This window comes from Glycine soja, chromosome 7 (genome assembly GCF_004193775.1).
Source record: "Glycine soja cultivar W05 chromosome 7, ASM419377v2, whole genome shotgun sequence".
NCBI lineage: Eukaryota > Viridiplantae > Streptophyta > Magnoliopsida > Fabales > Fabaceae > Glycine > Glycine soja.
The window spans coordinates 11,624,593-11,636,559 of NC_041008.1; the positions used below are offsets into that span (position 1 = coordinate 11,624,593).

Sequence of the window (11,967 nt, forward strand, 5' to 3'; positions counted from 1 at the left end):
AATTTTTGCATAAATGAACTTAATTTCTATATGAACAATTAATTAGCTTCATTTTTTAGGATGTATGAATCAATTTTTTTATTTTTTTATGTAGATGATTTTGAGGCTATCCCTAAACAAGGTTGTAATCGCTGTCACAATTTTTTATTAATTAATTAATTTTTCTCTCAAGACACTATGTATGCTCTGTATGCAAGTTCCATGTTTTGGCAAGATTATATAACTTGAAGCTATCGACCATTTACAACTACATGGTCTCTTCCTTTGCCATAGCCCAAGTTAACAAGAAATAGACTAGTATTGTATAAAATTTTATCTTATTTTATTTGCTTTGAAAAATTATTTTTTTTAAGCTTGGAGGAAAAGACTCTCTCTCTCTCTCTCTAAATTTCACTACTACAAAAGGGTTTTTTTATGTCGCCGTATCTACATCAATTATAAAGAAACCGATGTAGTAAATGATACGGTGACATTTTTGTAAATTAAGCAAACTTTTTAAATATAACTACAACGGTTTTTATAAAACCGCCTTCGATGTCAACATTACTAAGGCGGTTTTATAAAAACCGTCTTTGTTAGTGGATCTAACTACTGTGGTTTTTAAAAACCGCCTTTGATGGAGGTTATAAAATTTTAAATTTTTATATTTATTTTATTTTTCCCTCTGAATTAATAAAAACAAAACACAGTCAGGAACAACGCAACCCTAACGCGAACCGAAGGTCTCCGCAGTCTCTTCCCCTTCCTTTTTCTCTTCTCCTTGGCTCCTAATCGAGGTCCCTCTGCACTCTTACTCTGGGGCCTTTGCTAGACCTCGCTCCCTCAGTCTCTCTGCTCCGTCGCCACAGAGGTTGATTTCGGCCACCATAAGCCTTATCTTCTGATTTTGCCCAATCCAAGTTGCGACCATCAAAGCTATTTCCACCCACACGGTAAGCATCTTACAAATCTACTTTTTCAGTAACTCCTAATTTCAAATCTCGTCAAGTACAACACCGAAAGATTGTTGTATATCTCAAATCTATTAGATAGAACTACTATTGTAATTTTTATTTCCATTTTTATTTAGGGATTGCATGTTCTTTGGATTTGAGATTGTGTGGATGTACTGTTGGTATTCAAAGCCATTGTATTTTGCTAAGAGATTGGTAGCACCAGGGTACAATCAAGGTCTGAAGGGTTTTTTGCCAAATGACATTTCCAAACTTCATAATCTGCAAATCCTTTGAGTATGAAATAGTTTCCTTTCATGAAAACATTATGATTGTAATTGCAGAAAATGATATTTTTTTAGTCCTTGCGTTTTGCATTCATTTTGGATTATTATTATTATCATTATTATATGCAGGTTTCTTCTCCTACAATAATTGTTGAAAGAGTAGGGTCTTTTGCTTGGGCACATAAAAGCTGGAGAGTCAGAGAGGAGTTTACACGCAGCTACAATTAATCTATTTGCAGCTACTGAGCTTCCACTTCAACAAGCTATCCTCCCCCCTGTATTGACTTTTACAAATAAGCAGTACATATCTTTTGTACATTTAAATATTGTTGGCATGTAATAATAACTCCTTCCAAAACATGATTGATTGTCAGGTTTTGCAATTGCGTAATGATCCAAATCCTGCTGTTAGGGAAGCAGCTATTTTGTGCATTGAGGTAAGCATGCTTTATCTTTCAGTCATTTAGTATTTTGTATATATTGGCTAAAGGACTCACTTGCATTATCATGTTACTTGCCAAAAACGGGGTTCATGCCATAGCAATGGCTAATTTCAAGCTCAAATAACCTCTTTCAAATGTAGGAAGATTATTATTAAGTTACTGTTACAAGCTCAAATAACCTTTTTCAAATGTTTCATATTAAATAAATTTTTAATATAACATATTTGTTTGTTTATTTGGGAAAATTATCATATTTTTTTTCTTCTTTTCAAATTCATATGTACTGGAAATTTTGGATTTCAATTTCTATTTTCAATAATAACAGGAGACAAAAAATTAAATAAAAAAATTAAAATAATGACATTTTCTGTAATTATTCAAATAAAAAAAATATTTTCTTAATTTCTTGTACATCTTTTATATCTATGAAAATCGACTGTTAATTTCTCAAACTCTTCGAATTGTGCAATAAATTAAAATCAAACAAATAATACTAATCACTTTCTCTGCTTCACAGGCAATTCTAACTCGTTCTTTTACTGAGAAAGACTATAAGAAAATAACAGTAGCTACAACAAGGACACTCCAAATGATCAAGAAAGCCAAAGAGCTAGCAATCCTCTGCACTGCACAAGTTGGCCTTGTCATATTCTCCTGCACGAGAAAGCTTTATGAATATGCCAGCACCAGCTTTACAAAGGTCCCGTTTTCCTTATTTTTTTAAAATATTTTTCCCTACATGAACTTGTGTTTAATTTTTAAATAGTGTATAATTGCTAAATGTTGCTCCTGTATTCCTTTTTTTTTTCAGAGGCCTATTGAAGGAAATGCAACAATGAATTAGGATTTAAGAAGCTGACTTCACATATTGGAATATAGTAAAGCGCTGCATGTAAGTACTTCAATGCATTTTGTTTTAATTGTGGCATAATTTCAAAGGCCTGTTTTTATACGCTTGTCTAATTTCAGAAGCGACGAAGTGGACCATGAGAGAAACAATTCAGCTGCAGTTATATTTCTTACTATTATTTTTAGCTAGTTCTTATAATTGAATTTGTGTTCAATTTTTTTGTAGAATGCGCCTTACTTGTGTAAAAAAGATGGGATTGTTCTTCACTGCCTGCATGTAAGTTCTCTAAATTAAAGGACTAGTGTTTTGGAGTTTCGTTTCTCCTTCTATATTGTTCATTGTCAATGGTGTTCTTTTCCCATTCACGACTTCCTTCAGCACAATCCTATTGTAGATGTAACTTTCTTATGCACCTAAATGCTTTTTATTCATCTGACCAAAATACTTGTGTTGTTGGTTAGCTTGAGTACGTTGGATTATTATCTCAACTTGAAAACATCTAGCTGAAAATATTGTGTTTAATACAAAATTAACTTTATTAAAAAAAGGTTAAAATATTATTGAAAATAAATATAATATATTTTCTTGATTATTCATAAGTATATTATATTAAATATTTTTAAGATAAATTAAAGCACCTAAAATTAAAGTACGTGTAAAATAAGACATGTGAAGTATATATAGAGTTAGGAATGGGTATTCAATATTTAGGATTACAATGAATATCTTGATTACCTTCTACGTACCCAAAATGTATTGACCGCTAGTGATTGACATCACTTTTCTTCCCTTCATTTTTTATAGATAAATAAAAAATAGTAATGTGACTTTGTACAGATAAATAAACTATTATTTTGATTTTATATAGAACAACACTTTGTGTAGCTTTTGATTTTATATTCTAATAAACTATTATTTTAAGAATCTAAAAATTACAATAATTTTCTCTTAGTGCATAAAGAAGATATTACAACTTGAAGTTAAGATATGTTCATAAATCCTCCTTCAAGTCAAATGTATGAATAAATTGACACAAGATTTTAATTTAATTATTAGTTTTGACTTTGAATCTTTAGAGAAACATTCTCACTCACACCAAAAGCCTATGCCTTGATCCCTAGCTAGGCAGCCAAAATGTGTTAAATTAATCAGTAGATTTATTGCTCTGTTAAACTCACAATTATACTTTGAAGATACGATGTTTGTCTCTTTTAATGTGCATTATACACTTTAAATTAAATGTATCTTTCTTAGAATTTTAGGAGTGAAAATGATTTTAATTAAGGCAATATTATCAATCATCTATAAAAGGAACATCTTGATATACAAATGCTTTGAGGCAACATGAAATCTTTCAAATTGTTGATTGATATAATTCAAACTTTCATGCTCAAGGTAAATATTGATTATCTAAGATGGAAAGCTATACAGTTCTGGTTTTGCTATTTTCTTGTTATAAAATTGACAAAAGGTTATCGGGGTTGAATGCTTGGAATTTGGAAAGCAAAATAGCAAATATGAAATCTTGTCAAATTAAAAATAATTAATAATTCTATATCGGTTCAGGACACAACTAATGTAGAATGTCTAGCATTATACATCAGTCATTAGAACGACCGATGTTGAATGATGACTTTCTACATCGGTTATTAGGACAACCGATGTAGAAATCTAGCATTCTAAGACGGGTTTGGAGATCGACCCGTCTTAAAATGGGCAGATTTTTACATCGGTTGTTCTAATAATCGATGTAAAATGTCAGAATACAACATCGGTCACTCAATCGTCATTGTGTTTCAACGACACCGGGTTACAATAACGCGTAATAACCGATGTAGAAAGGCGTTGATAACCGATGTAAAAAGTCTATTTTCTAGTAGTGTCTTTACTATAGGAAATTTAAAGATGTAGATGTGGCAACAAGCATAGTCAGATCCGTGCCAGAGTCTTGCCCAGTGCATGTCATATCAAAAGGAAAAGTGCAGAATATTCAACCTCCAGGCCATTCTTAAAATATTAGTAACGCACTATCAAAATATTTAAAAGACGTCAAGGGAAGTATTTAGTCTCAAGATTTAAACAAGTGCGTGCGTGCACAAGTTTTACACTTACAACTTCCATAATCCTTTAAGCTATTGTGTTTAAAATATTTTAAGATTTGATGTTGGAAAATAAAATGTTAATGAATTATCAAGTTGTTATCCCGGACTTGTGCATTAAAATTTGTAACAATACTTTCCAACTTAACTGCAAACCTTAACTATTTACTACTAATGCATTAGCTTAACATAAATATATCTATATAAATTGAAAACAAGTTTACTATATTTTTATTATAAATTATTGATATTTTTTAATAATAATATTTTCATTATTTTAATTTTTTTTATTTTTTTAATTTTAAAAAAATATTCTAAGACGATTTTTGGAAAAATCATCTTAGAATATTCAAATTTTTTTAACTTTTTTTTGTTTTAAAAAAAATACATTCCAAGACAATTCTCTGAAAAATCGTCTTAAAAAGTTGATTTTTAAAAAAATTGTCATGAAATTCTCATCAATTTTAAATTTTTTAAAAATGATTCTAAGACGGTTCTTTTAAAAACCGACTTAAAAAATATACTTTCTAAGACAGTTTTTGAAAAAACGGTCTTAGAATTCTTAATTTCTTTTTTAAAATACATTCTAAAATGGTTCCTAAAAAAATCATCTTAGAAATTGTACCTTGTAAGATGGTTCAAAATCATCTTACTTAAAATATATTTTTTCTACTAGTATCAAAATTCTTGACCCCAATATGACCTTTTGGAAACTCAATATCATACAATGATCATTGCAATTTTCCTTGTCAAAAAAAGATTAATTAGTATGTTCAAAACTTTTAGACAAAAAGTAGTCGACTTAATATGATTTTTAGGCTCTAGACAAATTGAGTATGATATGCTAGAAAGGAACACTATTAGTGATTATGAAAGTATCATTATTTTAGAGATAATCTTCACATTAATCTGCACATAAAAGATTAATTAGTATTATGCAATTAGCTATGGAAAATATTTGCATAGTCATTCTTAGTAATCTTTTAGATAATTCAAGCAAATGCGTTAAAATAGGCTAACTAAGTAAGATTGAAAGTAAAAGAGCAAAGTATGAGAACATCAATGATATGAATTGCATACCATATAAAAAAAGATATTGGAATTACCATGGCGAAGATTTGTTCTTTGTTGAAAGTGTACAATTGTTGAAATTTTAATGGGGTGAATTTATGTGTATGGGAAGTTGCTGCTTTTATATATAGTAAATGGCTTGATAATGATATATCTGGCATAACTAAGTGTGTCAAATTGACACATATAATCATTGTGTCTTTTGTTGGATGTATAAAATGTTTTTTTGAATTTACAAGATATTGGTTTAAACCAAATTTGTTAAGCATTGAGCTAGCTATGCATCTTTGCAAACTATTAGTCAAATCTTATAGCTATTTGTAAATATAAAAACAACTTGATATAGTAGTTTATTTGAGCACACTCGCCTAGATAGCAATCTCCTCTAAATGGTTAAATTTTTTTTTTTAAGGCTTTATTTTTTATTATTTTGTTCTTCAATTTTCTTTCTTAATTAGCAAATATGCAAACATTGTTTTGATATTTGTTTAACTTAAATAATAATATTTAAAAATTTTAAATAATATTTTTCATCTATATCTTTTAAAAAAATATGATTTTTTTAGAAAAAATCATGTTAAGTATGTTCAGAAAATTTAATAAATTCTCCTTAAAAAACAAAAAATTATTAAATTGGATTAAATTGTTACTTAGCAAGTAACAATAGTCAAGAATCATTAACAAAGAATATATTTTCTGATGTTAGGAAACTAAAAGAAAAGTCTAGTGTCATAACTATCTTAAAAACAAAATTTAATAGTTGTCTAGTGCAACCCAACATTTGATTTAATTTGTTTCTGGGCCATATGTTTAGATTCATACTCTTGAGTCAAGAATATGTAGGAGCCTCACAAAAATATTTGTCATAAAAATAAAGACAACAAGGAGAATAATATATATATATATATATAAAGAATATTTATGATAAATTTTTTACTTTTAAAATAATTATATTAAAGTTTGTTAACATTTAATTCTTAAATTATTTACAATCATATGAATATAAAGAGAAGGATACCAAATTCATGTAAATTTAATTATTTGTCACCTTTAAAATACCAATGACAAATTATAAAATGGAAAATACTATTGAAAATAAAAATAAATGATGTTTGAATATTTTGTCTACAAGTATAAAAAAATTGGTAATCTCCACAATAAGGAATAAAAAAATATTTATCTAAGAGGATTAAAGAATATTTGTATCCTTACAATAAAAACTATTGAAAGAGAATAAAATATTTTATAAAAAAATTAACACTTCATTTTTTAATCTTAAATATTATATTTAACTCCAAAATAGAATAATTAATATAATATTAATCTACTATATATAAAAAAGAATATTTGATTCTATAAGGTGATGAAAGTGATAATCCCATTTGCATTCCCTTCTAATAATTCAATTAATTAATGTAAATTTTATATTTATTTTTTTCGAATAGAATCTTAAATCAATTATAATATATATTGTTCTATTGTAAAACATGCAAGTGTAAAATTACTATATATTAATATTTATTGTATTTTTTAGTTATTCAGATTATTCAATGTAATTAAATCAATTGAATTATTATATATTAATATTTATTATATATATTAATATTTATTATATATATATATAACGAATAGTATACATTGAAACATTCATTTCTTTTATTTATTCAATTTTTCAAATTTAGATTATTCGGTGTAACTAAATTAATTAAATTTTTGTAATAAAAAAATTAATTGAATTTTAAATCAATTATAATAGATAAAATCGTATAAATTGTGCAATATGAATGATATTAAAAATGCGAAAATAGTTTATTTATATTAATAATTTAATGTCTGGAATTAATATGCGTAACAATTATCTATTTCTATATCAGGTTATCTTTTCTCTTTTTTGAATTTATTATTTATCATACAAAATTATTTCTAGAAATAAATTAATTTAAGAAATTAATAATTCGACTTTAATAATTTAAAATTTAACATTAATCATGCAACTGTTTTCATATACAATGTGATTATTTTTGCAAGTAATTATTTCTTAATACTATATTAAAAAAGGATGGGAAAATTGTTAAAAAATAAAATATATTGAAAAAGGAAATAAATCCAACTGTTTTCTTACTAATATATTTTTAGAAATATGTTAAAAAAAGAAAAATAATTTTTAAAAATAGTTAGTTTTGGGAATAATTTAATTCTGAAATTAATACGTGTAACAATTATGTATTTCTTCTAATTTCTATTTTAAATTCCACGTGCATTATTTCTCCACCCCTTTACATGCTTCATTCCCTCTTTTACTATCTGACTTTTTTTCTCAATTTGTTTCAGTGTCTTCCAGTTTACATTTTTCTTCTTTTTACATTATTTGCATAATAATATTTTTAATGTTTTTTTTTCAATTTCACGGGTGTGACAGAAGATGTTCTTATACATTCATGTAACAATTTCTCTCCTTTAATTTTGTTTATCACCTACTTATGCAATAAGTGTATACAAAACAAAGAGATTATGACTATGAATGATGTTGATGACAAAGCTTGGTGATGATTGACAGTTTTGTGATGATTTTTTTTTCATTATTTTTTTTAATGTTTCACAATATTATTTATATTTTTTTTTCTTTTTCATCCATATTATTTCCTTCAAATCATCATTCTTATTTTGTTGATAACACAAAACTCTATGTTGTAATAGTAGTCATCGTTCTCTCATCCATATGAGAAAAATATACAAAACACGTATTACTCCATTTTCAATTAATTTTGCTCAAAAACCGCACATATCAATTTTGCTCTTTATTGATTATTTGGACTTAAAAAATATAAATATGATACTAAAAAAATGTATATCTACGCTATCTATTAATATAAATTGGCAGAAACTTATTATTATTATTATTACTATTATTATTAATGTAATTAAAATAACTATCATCATCATTATATAATTAAAATCATGATATTGTGCATGTTTAATTGAGAACAATATTACTATTTAGTATTAAAATCATATGAACGAAATACACAAACAACAAACGTCGATTGCAATAATTTTTAAAATAAATATTATTAATTAAAAGATAAAAAAGATAAAAATAAATTTTGATAAAAAAAATCATACTTATGTAAATTTGACAAAAAAAATCATAAAAATAAAATTTTTATTTGAGAATAATTATGATTTTAATTAGCATGTTTATAATTCAAACAATATAATACTTTTATGATAGAAAATACAATTTATTATTACGAGTCAATTTAATACTTTGGTGACAAAAAAGATGGAGAGGTTCGACCATTTATACCACAACACATTTATTATTATGATTTTAATATTTAATATCTCCAAAATAAATGTATTACGATTTTTATTTGTAATTTAATAATTTCCTGAAGTAAAGAAATTTTAAAAAATGATATAAAATCATTTAAAATATTAAATTCAGTATAATTTTATTCTTATTTAAATATATACAGAACATAATTTTTATTAAGAATTGAAATATATAGAAACTTACTGTCTATAATATTGACTGTATTAAATTAAAAGAGATTCTTAATATAACAAAAATCACGGTCAATAATATTGACTATATACATTTGTTTAAAATTGATATAAAAAAATATATCTTTTAGAATTAATTAATAGTGTCATTTGATTTAATGAAAATGTTTGATATAGAATCAAAACTCACAAAACAAGTGTTCATGGTAAAATAAAATGTTCAACTAAGAAGGGTAAAACATGTGATGTGTTAAACCTTGTTTTTATTTGATTGAAAATTTTAATTAATTCACTTTTTAAAACCTAAAGTATGTGGCACATTATCCGTTCCGCAAAAGTAGAAAACTTAAATTAAAGTATATTTTATAATACACACATTTATATTTAAAACTATTTTATCAATTTTTTAAAAATACTTGTATATATATAAAATAATTCATAACAAAATAAAATAAAAAAACTATATATTGCAAAGTATAAATTTAATATCCGTGCAAAATTATACATTTTATTTATTGTGATTTTGCTTCCTAATATTTCTAGATTTTTTCATTTGGGCTTATCATTGGCGTGAGTCTAAATTTGTTAAGTGATGACATAACACATAAAATGTCATGTAATGACTGCCACATCACCCCTTTTAATTTCCACAGATTTTTTTTTTGTTTTTGAAAAAGACATGCCTTTAGAGTAGGCTTGGGTGACTTTAAAACCAACTCAAAATCTCCCCCTCCCCCCCCCCCCTCCCTTTTTGAACTAGATCTTAGAACGATCTCTTTAGAATTGACACCCACCAACCACCATAGCCACCACCAACCACCATCTCCTCCCCTAACCTTTATTGTACTGCCATCTCTCTCCCAATCCCATCACCACTGTGACACAGGCCGCCACATGACCTCCCTACACCATCACCACTCTACCATCATTATCAGATTTGTCGAATCCACGCCCAAAACCATCACCCATCATTTGATCCGAACAAAACAACATCAAAACCACTACCCCTTGTCGCAACCACCTCAACGACTCTACCCATACCCAAAATCATGCATGCAACCCTCCCTCTATCACCATAAGTGTTGCGCGAGCAAAACTCTTACCGTTGACTCTAAATTCAAATTTTTATTTGAATCTAAAATTGTATTTTTGATTCGGGATTGTGAATTTGAATTTTAGGATGACACAAGATTAGAGATGCAAAGTGGCTTGTCGATTTGTATTCTGGTATGTGCAAGATCTGAGATCGATTTGACTTTGTATTGTTAGAGTTGGCAAGGCAAACTCTAAACACATTTTAAAAAATCATTTAAATATATTAATGGCATGGGAAAAGCATAATATGGTGCGACAAATACATGACATTTTGTGAACCATGTCACTCCTTAACAAGGCTAACAAAGGGTACCAAAGATAAAAATTTGAAAAGATCAAGTTTAAAATAAAAAAAAATAATAAATAGCAAGATGAAAATGGATATATTTTTATATAAAAAACATAATTAAACCTAAAATATATATTACAAACTTTAAAATAAATAAAAAAAGTTAGGGAAGCCAAGGCACCCCTACCCCCTGACGTAAGTTTCTCTTTGGCCCCCAAGTTAAAGCTCCTTGTATGTGTGGCTTAGACCTTTCTTTTAGTGATAACGCTTTGGTTCAAGTCTATTACATCATTAGGATCAATATTATTAAAATTGGTCTGGTCATTGATCCGATTGAGGCACTGGATTAATGGATCAAAGATCCAATAGGTGGATAATTTATTGTTCGAATATATCTATATTGAACAATTAATATATATATATATATATAGTATCTAATAAAATGTGATCAATTCATATTTTTATACTCTAAAACTAAATTTATTATCATGATCAAACTATAAATATTATATAATCATTTGTTATTATAAATTATTTTGTGGGTATTATCATTAAATAACTAAGAAAACTCTTATTTTTTAAGAGTAATTACAAAAGTTATCGAATGATCATAAATAAGTATAGTGAAGAAGTATAAAATACATAAATATTACAATATATCATGATCAATATGATAATAATTAGTTATTATATATTGTTATCAAGATAAAAAAAATAATATGAATATTTAAAATTAAAATCTCGCAAGAAAATAATAAAATTAAAAGCCAAAATCGTGCTCTATGCAAAACGTGGCATATTGGGGACTTTTACCAAAAGGGGATAATTTTTTTTTTCGATCTTTTCCATTTGGGGGTTGACTTTAAATTATCATAAAAATTGGGGTAGGTCCTGAGAGGTGCTGGGACGTCTCAGTTAAAAGTTGTAAGATCTCTTACGATTTTTATTTATTTTTTATTTTTTTTAAACTAGAGTCATAAAAAAATTCATGACTTCAGTTTAATTTTTTTTATTTATGGCTTCAAAGGTGTATATTTTTTTTTAACTTACGACTTTGAAGTCCTAAGTTTTGTTTTTATTTTTTTTAACTTAAGACTTTGAAGTCGTAAGTTTTTTTTTTTTTTTTACGTTTTAGGATTTTTTATTTGTATTTTATTTTCTTTTGTTTTCAAATTTTTTAAAAATTATAAATAATTTTATTAATTAATTATTAAATAGATATTTTTAATTTTACTTGTTATTAGTTTTATCTAATATCTTGTATATATTTTTTATATAATTTTATTTAGTATGCTATATATTTTTTTAATATTTTTTTCTTTGAAATATTTTATATATTTTTAATATTTTTTAATTTAATATATTTTCTATATTTAAAATTTAGATAATTTTTT

The 11,967-nt window shown here is 26.2% G+C and overlaps 1 long non-coding RNA gene across 2 annotated transcripts; it reads left to right on the forward strand.

The window, feature by feature from the left end:
• The first annotated feature begins 699 nt into the window (after positions 1-699).
• LOC114417734 lies at positions 700-3,012 on the forward strand. 2 transcript variants are annotated; one of them, XR_003667900.1, is made up of 7 exons: positions 700-932; positions 1,070-1,229; positions 1,349-1,496; positions 1,594-1,656; positions 2,180-2,362; positions 2,474-2,554; positions 2,738-3,012. It is a non-coding gene; the product is annotated as an uncharacterized LOC114417734 (long non-coding RNA). The 2 variants fall into 2 exon arrangements; XR_003667901.1 differs by lacking the exon at positions 1,070-1,229.
• The last annotated feature ends 8,955 nt before the right edge of the window (positions 3,013-11,967 follow it).